The following is a 24,141-nucleotide window of genomic DNA, read 5'->3' on the forward strand; positions in this document are numbered from 1 at the left end:
CTAGCCACCCCAATTCTAAATTTAAGTATAGTATATCCAATGACAGTAATTACATTCAGTCCTTTTACTTTTTGAATAGTGTAATATTTTCTTAAACAATAGTTTTTTTTGTTTTTTTTTTTTGTTTTTTTTGGCTTACTGTTTAATTTCTTGAAGCGCAGACAGTGCAGGGCTACAAAGATCCAAGAAATCTGTGCTATTTGGCATAACTAATGTAGCTGAAAATTTGACTGAATTGGACAGATTAATGTGATAATCTAAGGTGACTGCACGGTCTTGCAGGCACAGATATGAACCAACATAATTCTGCTCAGGGTTTCAGAGTCAAACCTGGGGCTGGAGCCTTTCCCAGGAGTCACTAAGAGGTCTATATTCTATGGGAAACATACATTTAACTGGGCTATGAGTAGATAATAGAATAAATTTGCTCCATAAAAATGAATCCTCCCCAGTCTCCCTCGTGTTGTGCCCTTGCTCCTCCTCTCAGTGGTTCGTTCTGTGCTTCAGTCTTAATTGGCAGAGACCTGTGTTTGAATGCAGCCTTGGAAAGAGTTGGGAGGTGAAAGCGAGGAGGTAGGGGAGAAAAACATGAGAGACAGCGGAAGGATGCTTGCGCTTCGTTCACGCGTCACTCGCCTCAGTTTCTTCTCTCCCGAATCATATGACCTTCTTCTCCTACACAACATGGGTTTTTGGAGCTTCATAGTTACGCTGTTGCAGTGAGACAGCGCTCAGCAGTGATGGGGAGTTTGGTTCTTGTGGCACGACTTCCTAAAAAGCTCTTTTATTATAATCTGTAGCCTGATGTATTTGCTTAACTTGGCAAATAGGTTAAATTCTTTTGCATTTCTTGTTTTTCATGAGAAGCCTAAAACATGCCTAATTTTATGCATTTGTTCTGTTGCAAAAGCAGGCATTCTTACTTTTGTGTAATATTGTAATCAAACTAATGATTTTTACTTAACATGAAAAACATGAACATAAAACTCACAGAAACATAACCAAACTGACTAACAATACAATATTCTTAGTTCATGTTGGCGTAAAAGAAAAAAACAAAACAAAACAAAACAAAACAGCCTGAATGGGCTGATACACTTTCTCCTTCTAGAATTTGCCATGTTGTTGAGAAGGCTCTCCGAATGACATTTTACTGTTGTTAGAATGTAGAAAACTCTAATTTTACATGCAGTTATTCACTCCAAGAGCAACTTCTCTGACAAATGAAAACCATACAAAATTAATAAATGCAAAAGACATGAGAAATAATCCCATGTTCAACTGTTACCTCTGTCCAGCTTTGGGAATGATTCCCTCTGACCAGCAGTGTTACAGTCTCAATCCAAAATAATCATCCCATGTGATAAATTTCAGCAGACTTTGATAACTTTCTGGTTCTAATTGTCCCTTCCTCATTAACCTTCATCAGGAAAACAAAACCTGTCAATTATATTCATCAGTTGTCTTTTTAAAGTCAGACTTTTTGACTTTTAGGAGAAATAAATCCAGCATATAAAAACAGAAAGTCTTCTTCGAGCACCAGTTTATATGATGATTTCTAGTTGTGTACTACACTCCACATAGTTACATTTAATGCATTGTGCTTTTCTTCTTTTCTATCGCACTCAAAACATGTTGTCTCTGTGAGTCTTCATTTTCCTCCACCAAATATAGAAATGCTTTGAAAAATACATTGCAGGTCATTCTCATGGGAGAAGAATGGAGGAAGGACATTTCTGCTGCCTTTGATGACGATAAACATTGTCTGGACATTGAAGATCTGTCTATTCAAGTCAAACACGTCACCAAACCAGTTAGCTCCCCAGTTGGGTTGAGCACATTGTGTTTGAGATGTCATACAGCCACTGAATATGATGTCAGCATCAAACATACACTGCACAGATCTGCTAAAGTTCACATTTAAACAAACTAATGTGAACTTTGGCATACAAAATTTCAAAATAGGGCACCCCATAATCTGAAAAATTGATACCTAGATTTCAAAAGGTACTTCTAAAACCAAGTCTAAAATTCTTACTGGCCTTAAATTTGACAATTTTGATTCATCACCTTTTAAAATTTTTGAAACTGCAGACCCATTGTGGGTGTATGGTAACATCCTACCTAGTGCTCAGAAAAAAACTTGGACAATAGATTTGTTTCATTTTCACCAAAACCAAATGCCGTCCTTGGCATGCAAAAATCTCCAGGATCCCATTAAATCCCCCAAAATTATCCCTGGCAAAGCAAGAATTCAGGCAACAGATCTAAGAGCCCCATGCAAGAATAAAATCAAAAACAGATTTGAAGGTTGGTTGATAAATAAGTCACAGATTAAACTCCTCTAAACTAGATTCCAAATTATGATCTTCAGAGCCTTTCAAGGCTAAAACTGAAGCTCCCACACAATAAACATTGATTTTGCATCAAGCAAAACTGCATCTTTGCTATTTGCATGAAGACAGAGAACACACTTCACACTTTCAAAACTGTGTATTGAAATGAAGAGCTTCTTTATGAGAGGTACATGGCCTTGCTTTTAAAAGCTTATTTGAAAAGTGCAAAGCAAAAATGCAAAACAAAGTCTGGAGATGACTGTTTTCCCTAGACTTTTTTTTTTAAACCAAGATTCCAGCTGCTGTTTACTTGTGCTTCCATGCGCTGTTTGATTAGGTTTAAGCCCTTAAACCACATGCTGATGTCTAGGCAGTAAAACGTACTTAAGGAAATATCTTATCTTTTCTCAAAATAGAACCTTCTTATGTCTGTCCCATGTTAGAAATTTCCCATCTTACTGTGTTCAAACGCCACCATATCTTTAAAAGCCACAATTGTAGTGCAGGATTAGAAGAAACCTCCAGCTGAAACAATTTGCTTGTTGGAAATCACACACACCCACGCACACACACACACACAAAGCAAAAAATAAATAAATAAATAAATAAAACATTTTTTTTCTGATCAGCAATGATAAACTGATTTCTACTTTATGCTTTCACATGACTGAGCTGTGCAACACTTAACTTTCCATTATTTATCTTTCTTTGCTGCACTTGTCCCACCTACATGCTACACCAATTGCTCTCTGTGGGATAGCCCTCTGCTGACTTTGCTGATATAAACCTAAGACATAATTATGCCTTGAAATAACGTTTAATTCTAGCTGCATGGCAAGAGCTAAAATAAGGAAACAGCAGGGTTCATGGGGAACTGAAACAACTTAAGCTGTAAATGCACTCAGAACTGGGGTTGCTGATGGATAACAAAATACGCCTACGGACACACGAGGACAAAGTTGTTTGCATCACAGAAGTAACTTGAAACTGACAAAGGTAATACTAAATAAAACATTTACTGAAAATTAATCAATGGAAATCAGACATTAAGTCTTTAAAAAAAACTAATGAAACACGCCTGGGCAAAAAATGATGGCACCACTAAAATAATTTAACAAAAGGGGACGTGTTATACCAAGATGTGTCGTTGGCATTAGAGGTGTCTTCAAGCTTATAATCAGTCAGTCTACCCATTTAAAAAAGTGACAAGTAGTCATTTTGCTGTTTTGGCGGCATGGCGTGTACAACACTGAATATGAATCACAGGAACCAAAGGAGAGAGTTGTCCTAGGAGATTAGAAAAAAAAAAAATAACATATGCAAGTATGTTAAAGGTAAAGACCATAAGAACGTCTCCAAGCAGCTTAATGCTCCTTTGAATACAGTTACATTATTTTAAGAGAAGGATTCCAACAATTTTGACCATGTGTTTACGATAATATTCAATTACTGATCTTTATGAATGAGCTCTGTAGTGCATGCAAGTGTTTTATTATGCTGTAAAATTTCAATATGTTTTAAAGTGTGATATTTTATGAATGACACTGAATAGGAGCACAATAGGAGTCTTTTTTTTTTCCACAATGGGCATCGTTATGTCCTTAATATCCAAATATCTAATGCTGGATTCCAGTCTATCAGAAACTACAGCATGACACTACATGTCAATCACATGTTTATCGTAGGCTGGAGAGTGATGTTAAGCAGCTCATGAGTCAGACTAGAACTCCTAAACAAGCATGTCCCTTTGTTTCAGTAATCTGACCAAATGTTGTTTCCTTACCAAAGTGCTCAGCCTGCTTAAGTCTAAAGCTCTTTTGACTCAGTCAAATTCTCTCTGCTTCATTGCTGGCTGACTGGCTTATTTGACTTTTCCTCAATTTGAATATCATCTTCAGTGCACCGTGGAAAATAGGTTTTTACATGCAAAACAGGGCTATAAATTTGTTTGCCTTGCTCATCTAGAGGACAGGTAAAGAGCAGTGGTCAGCAGCATGCACCTCAAGAAAGCTTGTTAAGGGTCACAGGGTTTTGCATAAGTCAGGATTCTTCCTCGTAAGGGAAATGAGTACTTGTTGTTTCACATCTGATATATTAAACCTGCACCTTTCCTACCTTGTTCATTTGGTGAACTATGGATTTCACCTCATATCATATGTCAGCAGGAGAAAAGTCTAAATAAAATGTACAGAAAGAATTTGTGAAACAAAATAAAAATGTTCTAAACATCATACTCATATATCATAACATGCTATTTTGAATTAAGATGGCATAAACATGGAAATGGAGTATTTTTTTTTTTTTCAAAGAAAGTAAATTGCTGAAATGCAAAAAAAAGCACTGTTGCTGATTCAGCCAATAAATAATATTCAGTTAACTGGGCTGTAAACGTTTTGCCAGTGGTCCTAATTGAAAATGCAGAAGGAGCCTCAAAGTCTTTGCATCCCAAATGCACCAAACTAAGGATTTGCCTTCATACACAAATGACTCCAGAGAAAATGTTGACATCATAAGAAAACGATATGCAAGTCAAGCTACCTTAAATTCAAATTGCATTACAACACAAACAGGCTTTTACATGTCCAAGATCCCTAAAGGTACACTACTAGTTTAAATGGTGTAAGACGAAATTGTTAACAAAATACTGTATGGAGAAATTCTCAAACTTCAGGGTTCAAATCTGAAATCTAATTAAGAACAAAGGTCCAGCAAAACTATTGAACAGTAAATTTCTTATTTTCTCATTCAGTAACTTACAAAGAGGATGATTATCACTTTATGCCTACAATACTGTATGACCCTAACACTCTCTAATTATTTACAGTACAAAGTAATTAGCAATCCTAATTTCTAAAAGAATAATCAAACCGCTAAGGATATTCAAAAATAAAATAATTTCCAAATATGCCAGCAGCTGTTCACACTAAATAAACAAGAAAAATCATGGCAAGTTTATCTGAACTTTTAAAAAGAAAGTGACTTACAAGGGAAAATTAAAACTTTTTTATGAAATGTATCCAATTTATCTGCAACTGGTTATCTTTGTACAATTATCTAGGAAGATTATTTGTTCCCAGTTTTTAGATTGGGTTGCTAGCAAACGTATTTCTAAGCGTTTTTTTAGTCTTAGAATTTTTTTTTTTCTGCCTATAAAAAGGACAATATTGTGATACTAGACAGTATCCTAAGTGATTGGGATACTGTCCCAATGACTGGACAGTATCCCAAACCAGAAGGAATAACAGTAAAAAAATCATCCGAAAACAATATTTATAAACAAAAGTCTACAAAAAAAATAAAAAATAAAAAATCTGAACTAACAGAAATAACATTGCCATTGCAAATTTCTGTCACAATGAGGCACAATTCTGGAATCAAAATAGATATTCCAAAAATTAAACCCACGCTTGTGACAAAGTATTATTTTTATCAACAAAACTCAAAGTTTGTCTTTTCTTTCGTTATCACCACTTAAGCCCAGCTTTATAAACTTGCACACGACCTTGCCAGGGCTGGTTCAGTTGGGCACACGTAAAAAGCCTTAGCACACTTTTTAAAGCATTTTCTAGGGATCTGTGAGAAACTGTAGTGTCTGGTTTTGCCTCGTCTGCTTGTAATGGAGTGCTGTTTTTCTTTGTTTGGGGAGTAGTTTTAGGCAGGGGAACAAGATGACATATGTTTTGCCTGACGGTACCTGAAGGGCAATACACAAAATAGGAACCTCAGCAGGAGTGGGATGACCCTACATTCCCCAGAGTCCTTGCATCTGTGACTCACACCTGCTGTCCTGGTCTATAAGTGGACTTAATCTTACATGATATCTACTGTTGTTTCTCTGTATTTTTCCTTCCTGTTCTTCACAGTTTCCTATTGGTCGGAGACCTGAGGTATAAGTTGGAATGGTAGCTGGAGCAACTGTGTACAAAGATTTCACCCAATAAGGAACTGTGTCAGACTGTAATCATAAAATTAAGTAGCCTTAAAATCAAGCAATGCATGGACAGATCTGTTGTCTTTAGTCAGAGATGTTTTGTCTGCAGTCTCTTAGTCATTACTTTGAGTAAGAGATTGATGTATGAGCTTTTATGACGGGAGTGCGACCAGCTGCCACCACAGACGAAGCAGTGCAAGAGGATATGTTGTGGAGCGAATAGTATTTCTTGACATAAAGAAAAAAAAACAAAAAAAAAACAAACTGCTGCCTTAAATCAGATGCAGGGCCTGTCTGAGTAGTAATGATGGTGCGCCGCTGTATAAATGTTTTGAACCTATTGAAAAATGAGGACAGAAAGAGATGAAAGGAGAAGCAGAGAAAAGAAGACGGATATCTTGTTGTTGAACTTACACAAGAACTTCACTAAATTCTGTGAAAGTCTTTTTTTTTTTTCTAAAGCATAAGAGTGATAGTCAGTGTTGTCAGTATTACACTGAGATTAATGTTTTTTATAAGTTCCAGTTTTTTTGTTATATGCTTACAAAAATATATACAGCTGCACCCGACCGTGGCTTACATTTGCATAGTTATCCTCATCTGTTGTGGCTTATGACATGGATGAAAAGGCTACCTAGCCAGGGCGCCATGACCTGGGGCTCACCGCACAGCACTTCTCATTTGCACCTGGACAAGTTGTCCATTACTTATTTCCATGTCTTCAGGTAAGACACTGTTATGTATATATAGTGTAAAATATACACACATATGAAATTTGAGTCCAAGAACTCAATATAAAAACATTTAATTTAAAAAAAATTTTGTTTAAAAAAAAAATTTTTTACTTTATGCTTCCTGATCAAATACACATATTTTGTTATTCTGATTTTTTTTTTTTAAATAGTAAAGGCTGATGGAGAATTTAAATTTAAATTTTATTTGAATCAATTTCCTACTTTATTGCTTCTTTCATTGTAAGAACCCAATTTGTAGGACTGAAGAAACGAAAGTGAAGTAAGAAAGATAAGAAATGTAAATAAAAACTATTTAGGAAATAGTTTTTTTTTTCCTTTTACTTTTTTAAAGAAAACTTTTATTCATTTCTATCCAGTCTTTTAGAGAAAAAATAGTGCCAGTTTGAAACCGCAGCTGCTACAATGAACCAAAGGAATTACATCTTTGCTATAGTTTTGTCAGCACCATCTACGTTTTACACTAGAGTGAATTTCCATTGTTCCTCCACTGTAAGAGCCTGGCCTCTCTGATCAGTTTTATCGCCCAGGCAGTAGATAAGCATGTTAACTTGATTAACTTCTGAGCTTAAGCTTAGATTGCTGACTTGCCGGAAAATATTTAAAACCTCTGTCAAATCAAGCGCTCTGGTAACCTGAATGGTGAAAGTGGTGAATTAACTGCTTACAGGGATAGCCGGAGCTGACATGCAGGCAAAGCTGACATAATTTTTTTTGAAAAGAAACTCTCCTATTACCCTTTCTTGTTTGGACTTTTAACAGCAGTAGCCTATCTGACACCATCATGTTTTCCTTTAAAGGATTTCTTTCTGCAATTAATAAAGGCAACATTAAACTGACTGTACGACAGAGAACATAACTTTTTTCCTCTGCATGACTGCATATTTTTCAAGAGCCCAAGAACTCTAAACATAAGGTAAAACACTATTCTTTACTAATGTACTCTGTTGGATTACTTCAGGCTCTTGCACGGACATTTCTCTTTGTGAAAGTATTTTTGGATTTGTTAATGCATTTATGTTTTAATGTTTTTTGTTCCTTAACTGAATGCACAGCCAAGGCAATTGCTTTCCAGCTTGCCTGCACTAAGGAATTACTCGGTCTTGATACTAGGCTAATCACATTTTCAAAGTAATAGAATACGCTCTGGTACGAAGGATGCCAACCGTTTCTTTAGCAGGTGTGGGCAATCCTGTTAGATGCTGTTTGTTTTATACCTTAACCTCTTTTTCCAATAAATCACTTTGTTTGTACAGCTTCCCAGCTTTTTCACAGCCTTTTCTGCCAAGATTTTGTAAATACATTAGCAGAGGAAAATGTAAATGTATTGGTATTCTGGGATCCATCGTTTATTTTGTTTTAAGAAATATGTCACCAACAGGTTTTATTCATTTAGTTATTTGTTTGGCAAGATATTTTTCATGGTAGAAATCATTCAGCATTGATTTTAGTAAAATGCTTTAATTTAGGAACAACATTTATCCAATTTAGAGTCCATACCCAAAGATTCCCTTTGCTGTGGATGAGAATTTATTTAAAATCTACAATTTTAGAAATACTTTTTTTGTTTTGGGCACAGCACATAAACTAACTGAAGTATGGGGATCGCAGTATCATGCTATGGTGCTGTTTTGCTGGAGGAAGAAGTGGTGCACTTCATAAAATAAATGCCATCATAAGAAAATAACATTATGTGGAAATATTGAAGCAACATCTAAAGACAACAGCCTGGAAGTAAAACCTTTGGCATAGTTTGCTTTTTGAAATGGACAATCACCCTAAGTATGCAGCCAAAGTTGCTGCAAAGTGGCTTAAGGGAAACAAAGTAAATGTTTTTGGTGAAGTCATCACAAAGCCCAGATCTCAGTCCTATGGAGAAGCCTTGGGAAGATCAGAAATCTGAGTTGGCTTACAAATTGGACTCNATGACGATAAACATTGTCTGGACATTGAAGATCTGTCTATTCAAGTCAAACACGTCACCAAACCAGTTAGCTCCCCAGTTGGGTTGAGCACATTGTGTTTGAGATGTCAAACAGCCACTGAATATGATGTCAGCATCAAACATACACTGCACAGATCTGCTAAAGTTCACATTTAAACAAACTAATGTGAACTTTGGCATACAAAATTTCAAAATAGGGCACCCCATAATCTGAAAAATTGATACCTAGATTTCAAAAGGTACTTCTAAAACCAAGTCTAAAATTCTTACTGGCCTTAAATTTGACAGTTTTGATTCATCACCTTTTAAAATTTTTGAAACTGCAGACCCATTGTGGGTGTATGGTAACATCCTACCTATTGCTCAGAAAAAAACTTGGACAATAGATTTGTTTCATTTTCACCAAAACCAAATGCCGTCCTTGGCATGCAAAAATATCCAGGATCCCATTAAATCCCCCAAAATTATCCCTGGCAAAGCAAGAATTCAGGCAACAGATCTAAGAGCCCCATGCAAGAATAAAATCAAAAACAGATTTGAAGGTTGGTTGATAAATAAGTCACAGATTAAACTCCTCTAAACTAGATTCCAAATTATGATCTTCAGAGCCTTTCAAGGCTAAAACTGAAGCTCCCACACAATAAACATTGATTTTGCATCAAGCAAAACTGCATCTTTGCTATTTGCATGAAGACAGAGAACACACTTCACACTTTCAAAACTGTGTATTGAAATGAAGAGCTTCTTTATGAGAGGTACATGGCCTTGCTTTTAAAAGTTGATTTGAAAAGTGCAAAGCAAAAATGCAAAACAAAGTCTGGAGATGACTGTTTTCCCTAGACTTTTTTTTTTAAACCAAGATTCCAGCTGCTGTTTACTTGTGCTTCCATGCGCTGTTTGATTAGGTTTAAGCCCTTAAACCACATGCTGATGTCTAGGCAGTAAAACGTACTTAAGGAAATATCTTAGCTTTTCTCAAAATAGAACCTTCTTATGTCTGTCCCATGTTAGAAATTTCCCATCTTACTGTGTTCAAACGCCACCATATCTTTAAAAGCCACAATTGTAGTGCAGGATTAGAAGAAACCTCCAGCTGAAACAATTTGCTTGTTGGAAATCACACACACCCACGCACACACACACACACAAAGCAAAAAATAAATAAATAAATAAATAAAACATTTTTTTTCTGATCAGCAATGATAAACTGATTTCTACTTTATGCTTTCACATGACTGAGCTGTGCAACACTTAACTTTCCATTATTTATCTTTCTTTGCTGCACTTGTCCCACCTACATGCTACACCAATTGCTCTCTGTGGGATAGCCCTCTGCTGACTTTGCTGATATAAACCTAAGACATAATTATGCCTTGAAATAACGTTTAATTCTAGCTGCATGGCAAGAGCTAAAATAAGGAAACAGCAGGGTTCATGGGGAACTGAAACAACTTAAGCTGTAAATGCACTCAGAACTGGGGTTGCTGATGGATAACAAAATACGCCTACGGACACACGAGGACAAAGTTGTTTGCATCACAGAAGTAACTTGAAACTGACAAAGGCAATACTAAATAAAACATTTACTGAAAATTAATCAATGGAAATCAGACATTAAGTCTTTAAAAGAACTAATGAAACACGCCTGGGCAAAAAATGATGGCACCACTAAAACAATTTAACAAAAGGGGACGTGTTATACCAAGATGTGTCGTTGGCATTAGAGGTGTCTTCAAGCTTATAATCAGTCAGTCTACCCATTTAAAAAAGTGACAAGTAGTCATTTTGCTGTTTTGGCGGCATGGCGTGTACAACACTGAATATGAATCACAGGAACCAAAGGAGAGAGTTGTCCTAGGAGATTAGAAAAAAAAAAAATAACATATGCAAGTATGTTAAAGGTAAAGACCATAAGAACGTCTCCAAGCAGCTTAATGCTCCTTTGAATACAGTTACATTATTTTAAGAGAAGGATTCCAACAATTTTGACCATGTGTTTACGATAATATTCAATTACTGATCTTTATGAATGAGCTCTGTAGTGCATGCAAGTGTTTTATTATGCTGTAAAATTTCAATATGTTTTAAAGTGTGATATTTTATGAATGACACTGAATAGGAGCACAATAGGAGTCTTTTTTTTTTCCACAATGGGCATCGTTATGTCCTTAATATCCAAATATCTAATGCTGGATTCCAGTCTATCAGAAACTACAGCATGACACTACATGTCAATCACATGTTTATCGTAGGCTGGAGAGTGATGTTAAGCAGCTCATGAGTCAGACTAGAACTCCTAAACAAGCATGTCCCTTTGTTTCAGTAATCTGACCAAATGTTGTTTCCTTACCAAAGTGCTCAGCCTGCTTAAGTCTAAAGCTCTTTTGACTCAGTCAAATTCTCTCTGCTTCATTGCTGGCTGACTGGCTTATTTGACTTTTCCTCAATTTGAATATCATCTTCAGTGCACCGTGGAAAATAGGTTTTTACATGCAAAACAGGGCTATAAATTTGTTTGCCTTGCTCATCTAGAGGACAGGTAAAGAGCAGTGGTCAGCAGCATGCACCTCAAGAAAGCTTGTTAAGGGTCACAGGGTTTTGCATAAGTCAGGATTCTTCCTCGTAAGGGAAATGAGTACTTGTTGTTTCACATCTGATATATTAAACCTGCACCTTTCCTACCTTGTTCATTTGGTGAACTATGGATTTCACCTCATATCATATGTCAGCAGGAGAAAAGTCTAAATAAAATGTACAGAAAGAATTTGTGAAACAAAATAAAAATGTTCTAAACATCATACTCATATATCATAACATGCTATTTTGAATTAAGATGGCATAAACATGGAAATGGAGTATTTTTTTTTTTTTCAAAGAAAGTAAATTGCTGAAATGCAAAAAAAAGCACTGTTGCTGATTCAGCCAATAAATAATATTCAGTTAACTGGGCTGTAAACGTTTTGCCAGTGGTCCTAATTGAAAATGCAGAAGGAGCCTCAAAGTCTTTGCATCCCAAATGCACCAAACTAAGGATTTGCCTTCATACACAAATGACTCCAGAGAAAATGTTGACATCATAAGAAAACGATATGCAAGTCAAGCTACCTTAAATTCAAATTGCATTACAACACAAACAGGCTTTTACATGTCCAAGATCCCTAAAGGTACACTACTAGTTTAAATGGTGTAAGACGAAATTGTTAACAAAATACTGTATGGAGAAATTCTCAAACTTCAGGGTTCAAATCTGAAATCTAATTAAGAACAAAGGTCCAGCAAAACTATTGAACAGTAAATTTCTTATTTTCTCATTCAGTAACTTACAAAGAGGATGATTATCACTTTATGCCTACAATACTGTATGACCCTAACACTCTCTAATTATTTACAGTACAAAGTAATTAGCAATCCTAATTTCTAAAAGAATAATCAAACCGCTAAGGATATTCAAAAATAAAATAATTTCCAAATATGCCAGCAGCTGTTCACACTAAATAAACAAGAAAAATCATGGCAAGTTTATCTGAACTTTTAAAAAGAAAGTGACTTACAAGGGAAAATTAAAACTTTTTTATGAAATGTATCCAATTTATCTGCAACTGGTTATCTTTGTACAATTATCTAGGAAGATTATTTGTTCCCAGTTTTTAGATTGGGTTGCTAGCAAACGTATTTCTAAGCGTTTTTTTAGTCTTAGAATTTTTTTTTTTCTGCCTATAAAAAGGACAATATTGTGATACTAGACAGTATCCTAAGTGATTGGGATACTGTCCCAATGACTGGACAGTATCCCAAACCAGAAGGAATAACAGTAAAAAAATCATCCGAAAACAATATTTATAAACAAAAGTCTACAAAAAAAATAAAAAATAAAAAATCTGAACTAACAGAAATAACATTGCCATTGCAAATTTCTGTCACAATGAGGCACAATTCTGGAATCAAAATAGATATTCCAAAAATTAAACCCACGCTTGTGACAAAGTATTATTTTTATCAACAAAACTCAAAGTTTGTCTTTTCTTTCGTTATCACCACTTAAGCCCAGCTTTATAAACTTGCACACGACCTTGCCAGGGCTGGTTCAGTTGGGCACACGTAAAAAGCCTTAGCACACTTTTTAAAGCATTTTCTAGGGATCTGTGAGAAACTGTAGTGTCTGGTTTTGCCTCGTCTGCTTGTAATGGAGTGCTGTTTTTCTTTGTTTGGGGAGTAGTTTTAGGCAGGGGAACAAGATGACATATGTTTTGCCTGACGGTACCTGAAGGGCAATACACAAAATAGGAACCTCAGCAGGAGTGGGATGACCCTACATTCCCCAGAGTCCTTGCATCTGTGACTCACACCTGCTGTCCTGGTCTATAAGTGGACTTAATCTTACATGATATCTACTGTTGTTTCTCTGTATTTTTCCTTCCTGTTCTTCACAGTTTCCTATTGGTCGGAGACCTGAGGTATAAGTTGGAATGGTAGCTGGAGCAACTGTGTACAAAGATTTCACCCAATAAGGAACTGTGTCAGACTGTAATCATAAAATTAAGTAGCCTTAAAATCAAGCAATGCATGGACAGATCTGTTGTCTTTAGTCAGAGATGTTTTGTCTGCAGTCTCTTAGTCATTACTTTGAGTAAGAGATTGATGTATGAGCTTTTATGACGGGAGTGCGACCAGCTGCCACCACAGACGAAGCAGTGCAAGAGGATATGTTGTGGAGCGAATAGTATTTCTTGACATAAAGAAAAAAAAACAAAAAAAAAACAAACTGCTGCCTTAAATCAGATGCAGGGCCTGTCTGAGTAGTAATGATGGTGCGCCGCTGTATAAATGTTTTGAACCTATTGAAAAATGAGGACAGAAAGAGATGAAAGGAGAAGCAGAGAAAAGAAGACGGATATCTTGTTGTTGAACTTACACAAGAACTTCACTAAATTCTGTGAAAGTCTTTTTTTTTTTTCTAAAGCATAAGAGTGATAGTCAGTGTTGTCAGTATTACACTGAGATTAATGTTTTTTATAAGTTCCAGTTTTTTTGTTATATGCTTACAAAAATATATACAGCTGCACCCGACCGTGGCTTACATTTGCATAGTTATCCTCATCTGTTGTGGCTTATGACATGGATGAAAAGGCTACCTAGCCAGGGCGCCATGACCTGGGGCTCACCGCACAGCACTTCTCATTTGCACCTGGACAAGTTGTCCATTACTTATTTCCATGTCTTCAGGTAAGACACTGTTATGTATATATAGTGTAAAATATACACACATATGAAATTTGAGTCCAAGAACTCAATATAAAAACATTTAATTTAAAAAAAATTTTGTTTAAAAAAAAAATTTTTTACTTTATGCTTCCTGATCAAATACACATATTTTGTTATTCTGATTTTTTTTTTTTAAATAGTAAAGGCTGATGGAGAATTTAAATTTAAATTTTATTTGAATCAATTTCCTACTTTATTGCTTCTTTCATTGTAAGAACCCAATTTGTAGGACTGAAGAAACGAAAGTGAAGTAAGAAAGATAAGAAATGTAAATAAAAACTATTTAGGAAATAGTTTTTTTTTTCCTTTTACTTTTTTAAAGAAAACTTTTATTCATTTCTATCCAGTCTTTTAGAGAAAAAATAGTGCCAGTTTGAAACCGCAGCTGCTACAATGAACCAAAGGAATTACATCTTTGCTATAGTTTTGTCAGCACCATCTACGTTTTACACTAGAGTGAATTTCCATTGTTCCTCCACTGTAAGAGCCTGGCCTCTCTGATCAGTTTTATCGCCCAGGCAGTAGATAAGCATGTTAACTTGATTAACTTCTGAGCTTAAGCTTAGATTGCTGACTTGCCGGAAAATATTTAAAACCTCTGTCAAATCAAGCGCTCTGTAACCTGAATGGTGAAAGTGGTGAATTAACTGCTTACAGGGATAGCCGGAGCTGACATGCAGGCAAAGCTGACATAATTTTTTTTGAAAAGAAACTCTCCTATTACCCTTTCTTGTTTGGACTTTTAACAGCAGTAGCATATCTGACACCATCGTGTTTTCCTTTAAAGGATTTCTTTCTGCAATTAATAAAGGCAACATTAAACTGACTGTACGGACAGAGAACATGATAACTTTTTTCCTCTGCATGACTGCATATTTTTCAAGAGCCCAAGAACTCTAAACATAAGGTAAAACACTATTCTTTACTAATGTACTCTGTTGGATTACTGCAGGCTCTTGCACGGACATTTCTCTTTGTGAAAGTATTTTTGGATTTGTTAATGCATTTATGTTTTAATGTTTTTTGTTCCTTAACTGAATGCACAGCCAAGGCAATTGCTTTCCAGCTTGCCTGCACTAAGGAATTACTCGGTCTTGATACTAGGCTAATCACATTTTCAAAGTAATAGAATACGCTCTGGTACGAAGGATGCCAACCGTTTCTTTAGCAGGTGTGGGCAATCCTGTTAGATGCTGTTTGTTTTATACCTTAACCTCTTTTTCCAATAAATCACTTTGTTTGTACAGCTTCCCAGGTTTTTCACAGCCTTTTCTGCCAAGATTTTGTAAATACATTAGCAGAGGAAAATGTAAATGTATTGGTATTCTGGGATCCATCATTTATTTTGTTTTAAGAAATATGTCACCAACAGGTTTTATTCATTTAGTTATTTGTTTGGCAAGATATTTTTCATGGTAGAAATCATTCATCATTGATTTTAGTAAAATGCTTTAATTTAGGAACAACATTTATCCAATTTAGAGTCCATACCCAAAGATTCCCTTTGCTGTGGATGAGAATTTATTTAAAATCTACAATTTTAGAAATACTTTTTTTGTTTTGGGCACAGCACATAAACTAACTGAAGTATGGGGATCGCAGTATCATGCTATGGTGCTGTTTTGCTGGAGGAAGAAGTGGTGCACTTCATAAAATAAATGCCATCATAAGAAAATAACATTATGTGGAAATATTGAAGCAACATCTAAAGACAACAGCCTGGAAGTAAAACCTTGGGCATAGTTTGCTTTTTGAAATGGACAATCACCCTAAGTATGCAGCCAAAGTTGCTGCAAAGTGGCTTAAGGGAAACAAAGCAAATGTTTTTGGTGTAGTCATCACAAAGCCCAGATCTCAGTCCTATGGAGAAGCCTTGGGAAGATCAGAAATCTGAGTTGGCTTACAAATTGGACTCAGTTACACCAGTCCTGTCAGAAGGATATGGCAGATTTTGAGCATGCTGTTGTGAGAAATTTGTAGAAAGAAACCCAAAAGGTTTGACCCAAGTCAAAGAGTTTATAAGACAGTAATGCCTGATACTGACCAAATGTCTGTAAACCTGTGGATTTGAGGAAAGTTACAAAAAAAAACATCTCCAAAAATGTTCTTGCCAAGTTTTCTGGCATTCAGGAAAATATAAATTTTGGTAATTGTAACTATGCTAAAACAAGAAAAGTTTGGTCTCATTTAATTCAAGACGGTGATAAAAAAAAGTGTATGTCTTTTTATACGGTGTATATATTTATCTGGTTCGACTGTGTATTCCAATTGAGGACAATGCAACGTAACAGTCCGGATTTACTTTTGGCTTTTTATTAGTAGAGGTTCAAACCTCAGAGTGCCTTCAGAAAATATTCAACAGCCATCTCCATTTTTCAAGTGCTGATGACTTATTCAAATAGATAATTTTCCCCTCAGCATAGGAAAGGGAAAATAAGATGATACTTAGGAGCTGAGTGACACTTCAATTAGCCTCTTCTACACCACTACTAATAATCAGATTGTGAACCATGTAAAGAACAAGGCAGGTCATTAAAAAAATCCTGAAAAACCTACAAGATTTACCGTAGGCTCCAGATTTAGATTGATTTTGCAGACAGCTAGCGGAGCTGAACCTGCTCTTGGCTTCCTTTGAGGAAATAAAAGCTATCTTTCAGTAATTGCTGAGAAAACTGATATGCCAGTGTCAGGGATGCTTTATGTCTGTGCCCTCTAATTTTGTTCTGCCCTTTTCTCAATTGCCCATCTCTGCGCATTGGATCTTCATACATGTTCCTCAGTAATATGCACCCAGGTAACAATATTAAGTTGGTACAGTCTTAACAGTAAAAATAAATTATAAAATTTTTATCAGTATTAGGCCTAGTACTGAGCCATATTCAAAAATTAATTAGCTACGTGCACAACAAAAACAACCATTTCTGCCACCATTTCTGTATTTTCCAATATGATAATTACAACAAATCACCAATACAAAATCTCCCCTGTCAGTGCTTGAAACAAAATAAAAATTGTTTCAGAGCGGCTGTGGTATAAGGTGAAATATCTAAATGCAAAAGGGATATGTAGGAGGCAGGCAGGTGACAAAGGAGAAAAAAATGCATATATTTGACACAAACAAGACCAAAAGTGCTGCCAGCACTGGGAATCCAAATCCACAAAACTCAAGACAACCACAAAGGCAGACACAAGGAAGAAATGAGACAGGTCTGACATCTGTGAAGTTACATTGAGACTCTGGAAAATGAACAGGGAAAACCAAGGAGTAAATATGCAAATAAATATGGTGATCAAAAGATGAGACGCACTTGACTGGGGACATTTGAAAATACACTGACAGATACCAGCAGAACGAAGTATAAATACAAATTAAGCAAAATACGAAAGGAGGCCAATACAGAAAAAGACGGGGCCCATTACTGAGATGGTGCACAACTATTGTACCGTTATAAATGTCAAAGAAGATCTTGGGTTTGAATGGACGGAAGGAACTAAAATAAAATAAAAAATCACTCAACCTTTGGGTGAAAATAACAAAAACATGTTTCTGATGTTACAAAGGATGCTGGTAAGTATATATATAAAACAACTGTGTCTTACATAAAGATATTCATGAGAAACATCAAATCTGTTGGTTTTAATCAGCTTCTGTTTTGTATATTTTCTGAGGATTGGGATGTATATTTTGAAGCAGTACCACCAGTATAGCAAACTGCACTGTCTCCATCAGATGTCTCCATCTGCAGTGCTTAACTTTTGTAAAACACTTTTTATATTTTTTTTTTTACATAATTGCAACAACTATGTTGTGACAGGAAGGTATGAGACAGATAAGAAAGCTCTTCTGCCTTCTCCCAGTGCTATCCAGAAACAACCAATCAGAGCCAAGAGGAGGGTCTTTGCACTGTGAATCACTACTCTGTCTAGCGCTGCTCATCCCCCCTCCTTGCTCTCTGCTACACTCCAAGTAGCACACACCAATGACAAACATTTTTTTATACTTCAAACTTGAGACTAAACGTGATGTTTGAATCATATTGCATTTCAAGCAAAAATGTTTTCTTATAAGAAAAAAAAAAGAACTGAATTGTTTTTCTCTAGCATTTTCTTTTTCATACATTCTACCAGCTAATATAACTACTAAAGAATGAGACAATTTTTATTTGATTAAGCATCAGAATAATCAATAGACTAATCAATTACTAAAATAATTGTTTACAACAGCCCTGGTTATAATTGGCTTTTTGCTTTAATCTTTGAGAAGCACTTGCTTCTGTACTGACACGATGATGCTCATGGTATAGAATTACTTGACATCCTAAAAATAATCGTATTGGTATGAATAATTTACATTTTGCAATTTTCACACTCAGGTCCATGTCTGACTCCCTCCTATACACTCTGCCCACCACCAGATCTTTCAGCAGCTCTCATCCACAACTCTGGAATGCCCTCCCTCTGGATGTTGTACAACTGAAAACCAATCTTATACTAGCTTATTCAATACCATTGCCACATTCATACTTTCACATTCACCCTCTTGCTCATTTTTGTTTGTTATTTTATGGATTTTGTCTTTTGCAAAATCTGACAATTTTGCCTTTAAATGTTGCTTGCAATATACCGTGACATGAGATTCTGTAAATAAATGTGTTAAATTAAAGAAGCTGATGTTTTAGACATTCTAAAAACAATCACGGAAGTCTGGCTTACCTGGTGATCCGATTGTGCAGCTAGAATATCAATGGTGCATGCAGACAAACGGGTGATTTTCAGCAAAGGCAGAGAAGTTTTCTTCAACACTGAAAAACAAGTCAGATATTGGGAGAGGGGAATAGAGATTTGTCTCAAAAAAAAAAAAACTACTCAAGTAGGACCTTACAATGAAAATTCCCATGAACACTATATTTAAAATTTATTTTAGAAAATTTAATTAAAAAAAAAAAAAAAAAGCTCGTCTCCCACGTGTCTACAAATCAGCTTGGCCTATTCTCTGTCTCATTTTAATTTAGAAATTAAATAAAACAATGGTGGCAATAATGAGTTCCTAGCAGGATCCTTAATGAACTGAACATTAAATTAGCTGTATTATACAATTTTGAGTTTTGAGATTAAAAAAAATAGCGATCGGTTCTTATTTTCCACCTAAAAGTGTATAATGGTATAGTGAATGCATCTGCATTTAAATCAAAATTTTTAAACTGTCTGATATGGGTGCATTCTATGGGTGGAATGTAAGACAGATATAGCATTCAGCTAGGATAAGGATTGCAACCTTTCAGGAAGGAATGTTTTTAAGCAACAGCACCAGTCCATAAAGGAGTGGGGGTCCGGCTTAAATGCTGCCGCAGCAATTTTGCAGGCCTTAATATTTTCTGTGGGTCATTTATTTTTCTAATTAAATTTAGTTATCTTTTAAAATTATTCATAAACATACAAAACAATATCACATTGGTTCAATAGGTGACACAACAGTGAACTCCAAAATTAAGGACAACTCAGTATTTTGCATTAGCAACTCTGCACACAGTGACAAACGTATAATAAAAGACAAACAGAACCCACCAACTGTCACTGCTAGAAATTAACACAAAAAGCAATTATCAGCCTTATCCCTTAAAAACTAAATATGACAGCAAAATAGATCAACAATCAAGATGAGGTTCATAAATATTTACATCTGGTTTGCATTGTCTGACAGTTATTTATTGTTCATGTTTGCTCTGAATTTTTTACAAAACAGGAAGGATTTTTCAAAGAAAAAAAAAAACTTGATATTGTATTAAAAAAAATTAACTACAAACAGAACAAGGTAAGTATTTTAGAATAATATTGCAATAATATTAATCTATTCCTGTTTTGTGAAGGCTGCCTGTGGATCTTCCTAGCTAGTTACTGTAGGTCTCCATATTCACGGGTTATTGCAATTTCTTTAGAGGTCATTTGCTGTGGATCAGCATTATATAGTTACTTTTTTTTATATAGTACAATGATTAGATTATATGTAACAATGTAAACATAGAAACACATTTCTTAGTACATTTCAGACAGAGTTCAAGGTCTCCTATTATGAGATACACCAAATATTCAAACCATGAAAGACCCCGTTGACCCAACAATTTGCTGTTATAGCATAGAAATCAGGTATTAGCATTTCAGACATAGGCGAGGAAATGTTCAACTTGGGTCTCAACAGCTTTCCTCTGACAGCATGTGCAGTAAAGTTCAACTGTTGTGATTTGAGATCAGCGTGCTGGTCATTTGAGTGTTCTCTCCTACTGTATACAGTACCATCTCAGAGGATTATGAATTATGCATTCAAACGGAGCTCATGGCCACTAAATCTGCATAAGACCATCAAAGCAACAGAACAACGCTAAGGATATCAATACAGAGAAGTATGCAAATATGATTCTTGCGAAGTGATTAAAATAACATTTGCAAGTAACAGCTGACTGTGATCTCTCAAGTATAATTTCTGCACAGGAAAGTGGGAGGAACAAAGGAGGCTAAGCAAAAATCTTCTTGACCTGCCAGGAAAAATAAGGTCTTTTCATTATCCATCACGTCATAAGATGTGTGATAACCCATCCCAACCCACGTACAAGAAAATTGCTATCACCCAAGCAGACCTCAGCAACAAAAACAATAGTCTAAGTGTTGAGGGGGGGTTTTTTTACAGGAGGGAGGAGGGGGGAAGTTGTAAATATTTAATTATTTTAGGCAAGGTCACTGTGAGAAATCAACTCAATCTCAAATCTTTTGATTTACTTCTTGGTGAACACACCAAAATCAACCTGGGAACAACCTGTTAAAATGAACATCCTATATGGAGAGCCTGGGCTCAGTTTAAATGTACTGAGAAGTTCCTCTATCTGGGGGAAACTTGAAGTAGAACCACTGCCCTTCTGAATCAAAATGATCACCACCCAATCAAAGTGCTTCCTAGTAATCTCCTTTTGGACTTTTTTTGAGTTCCACCAAGATGAGTTCCACTAGATGGACTCCTTGGGTTAGACCAAGAACTCACACAATGGACTTCATGTCCCTTGTGAAGTGTGAACACTTTTCAATCCAATTTAATTAGCTAGTGTCCCAGGGGAGAAGGATGTCTGACTTTCCCTCAAAAACATGTTACTTCCCTTGCAGATATTTGTGTGTACAGTCAGATAGATTGAAAGTAAAGGCAGTGAATATCTTATTTAATGTTTATGTTCAACTTCAGAAAGTTCAATAAGAGGTTTACAGCCCAAAAAGATGAAAGGCAACAAATTCCTCGTCAGATATCTTTGTTACTGACAAGCTCACCTTGACATTCAGTTTTTTTTTTTTTTAAATAATAACTTATTCACTTGTAAACTGCATCTGCCAAGCGTTTACCATTTTACGAGACAATGCCTCGAAAATGTTCTTGAGCAGACACACAACCGTACACAAGCAGATTTTCCACTCATAAATATTTAAAGTAGTGCATTACGCCAAGCTAAAAATATACTAAGGTGCACAACAATAACAAGCGATGAGGCTAGTTAATGTGGTAAATTGATTAATTTTGTTTATATGCTTACGTGTGTCACCGTAGTCCATGTCACTGTCATTCTAAACAAATAATATGTGGGTGCTGGGGGCAGGCTCAATGAACATGCTTTCTGAACACTTCTTGGTTCACATAAATCAAAAGAAATCAATGCCAGATTGGGGATTGTGGCCTCTGTTGTGCAAATGAGTCCTGGCTTCTGAACAAGATAATAAATCCCTGCCACATTATTTCAGCTTTTGATAAATGAAGCAACATGATGGAGGGGGGCTGCAAATGAAAGCAGAGAGTATACATGTGGCTGTGAATACAGCTAATAGAACGTGTGGTGGCTTTGATAGACTAATTTGTCAGTTCTGTTCTCTTATAGTAGAACAGCGCACTGTCCAGACATTTTTGTTTTTACCCATTGCTGTTTGTTAGGTAAATCCACACAGGGTGCCGTGTTGAAATCAAATGGAGCACTGCCGCAGACATTTTCCTCTCTTGTGCTGCAGAAGAAAAAAAAAAATTGCGAAGTGGGGATGTCTTTCAGGTGGCTCAGCGTTGTGAATGCTACCTCTGGAAAGCCTGAGTTCCAGTCAAGAGTCGACCAGAAAGAGTGCCAGAGGTTTGCTATCAAATAGCATCCAGGTTTTACCCTCTGACAAATATGGGATCAGTGTCAGATTTGAGCTATGCCACAGGCAGAATTAGGGCAGCAGGAGGAAATGACTTGACTTTCCAGGCCACAGTATGTCTTTCTACTCAAGCTGGCCCTTGCATCAAGCAATGGCAGGGACAGGCAGAAGAAAAATTCCACTTTAGCTCATGCCACTGACCACCTTTGCATCCATTCCCCCATGAGGCCCTCTGCACCTCCTGATTGCTAGTGGAGACTGCACGATTACCTTCCGTTCTCATCTATACTGTTGCCCAGCACGTCTTCTACTTCACTCAGCACCAATGCTTTGCTGTACTGGTGGAAAGGAACAAATCAGAATGTTATTCCATTTTCATTTGCAAGATCTAGGCAGCTTTCATGGGTTTTAATTTCACACCAGATATGAGGTGGAGACCTTAAATAACACATTTCCAATGTGATAGTATTCATTTACTTTGCGGTGTTTGCATGTGCGAATATGGTTATGTGCATGCGTTTATGTTCAAAGAAAATTATGCTTTACAGGCCGACTTCTCCCCCCCTTTTTGTATTAGAAACCTGTGATGAAAACCGCCTGTGTTTTGTCAATATTTTGAAGTCAAGCAACAGAAAAAAACTACTCTGAAATGTCTTAGAGAAAAAATAAAATAGTAGCTTGCTGGCTAGAATTTTAACATGTTTGTACGTAAAAGAGAAAAGTGTCATTGGTGCCAATAAACCTTGAGAAAAGGTATGAAATATAAATTAATTCCTCTCCCGAGCAACACTTTTCAGTTCCTTCAAGGAAAACCTTTCTCAGCCCAGTATTCCAAAAGGCTTCTGAGTTTTCCCAAGTGACATCATTTGAGATACCTTGAAAAGCATTTTGAATCATAAAACTGTAATTGAATATGTCTTGAATTGTTCTTCTTACTAGTCAGAATGTAAATGCAGATACCTTAAAGTATGATTCGGTATGGTCCAAATGTAGTTAGATATGCAAATATAAACAGTCATATCGAAACCCGATTTTATGTTAAACAGAATGCTAAACAGAATGGCTAGCAGTTTTAACGGAATGCTAGCATACCATTCTGCTAACCACAGTATGCTAGCAGCGAGTACACGAGGGAGATTGACAGTGAACTTCCACACATTTTTAAATAAAAGTTACCTACTGGAGCTTTAACAGCAATGGCAGGGCGATTTGTGCGTCGCCCTGCTATTAAATGAATTACTCACCTGCTTTAAGCCAAATGTAAGCAATAGGGATACGGGGACTGAGGGAGCAAATCGCCCGCTTCAACGGGTAGCAAAAACAGTTCAAACTTCCTCAAATCGGAGTATTCGCATTGATAAAAGGGGATTTTTCCAACTCCGCATGCTGCATTCAGGTACAACTGGTAAATTACGTTGTCAAAATACCAAAACAGTTCTAACGTCATTTAGACAAAAACCTGTGATACGTTTTTAAACATATATCACAATCAAAACCAAATTGTTAAATATGTGCAAATTCTTGTTTGAACATTTCTGAACATCATTACACACATCTTCAATCAGTTCTATACTTTTACACTTTTTAAGTTTTAAAACAAAATTCCTTTAAGAAATGAAACAATTCTTTTTTCTCTCTCTCTCTCTCTGCTGGACAAAACACAAACAATCTGATGTTTTTATTTATCTTTGGTAGGAGAACCTGTGAGAAACTGTGACTTTAAAACCAGAATACGTACGAAACAATGATGGTAGTCCA

General features: G+C 36.1%; 1 protein-coding gene across 10 annotated transcripts in view; it reads right to left on the bottom strand.

The window, feature by feature from the left end:
• Positions 1-23,742, bottom strand: part of kirrel3b (kirre like nephrin family adhesion molecule 3b) — a 340,233-nt gene extending 316,491 nt beyond the window's left edge. For 4 of the 10 annotated variants that reach the window (XM_016676742.1, XM_016676750.1, XM_016676752.1 and 1 more), the window contains exons 1-2: positions 23,628-23,742; positions 18,940-19,028 (exon numbers count right to left, since the gene is read on the bottom strand). The gene's annotated coding sequence lies outside the window, so the exon portion shown is untranslated. Of the gene's footprint in view, positions 1-18,939; positions 19,029-22,653; positions 22,722-23,627 lie in introns of all 10 variants that reach the window. The other 6 variants (XM_016676751.1, XM_016676749.1, XM_016676753.1 and 3 more) reach the window with 3 other exon arrangements.
• Positions 23,743-24,141: the final 399 nt, after the last annotated feature.

The sequence above is a fragment of the Poecilia formosa genome, unplaced genomic scaffold (assembly GCF_000485575.1).
Source record: "Poecilia formosa unplaced genomic scaffold, Poecilia_formosa-5.1.2 Scaffold141, whole genome shotgun sequence".
Classification (NCBI taxonomy): Eukaryota; Metazoa; Chordata; class Actinopteri; order Cyprinodontiformes; family Poeciliidae; genus Poecilia; species Poecilia formosa.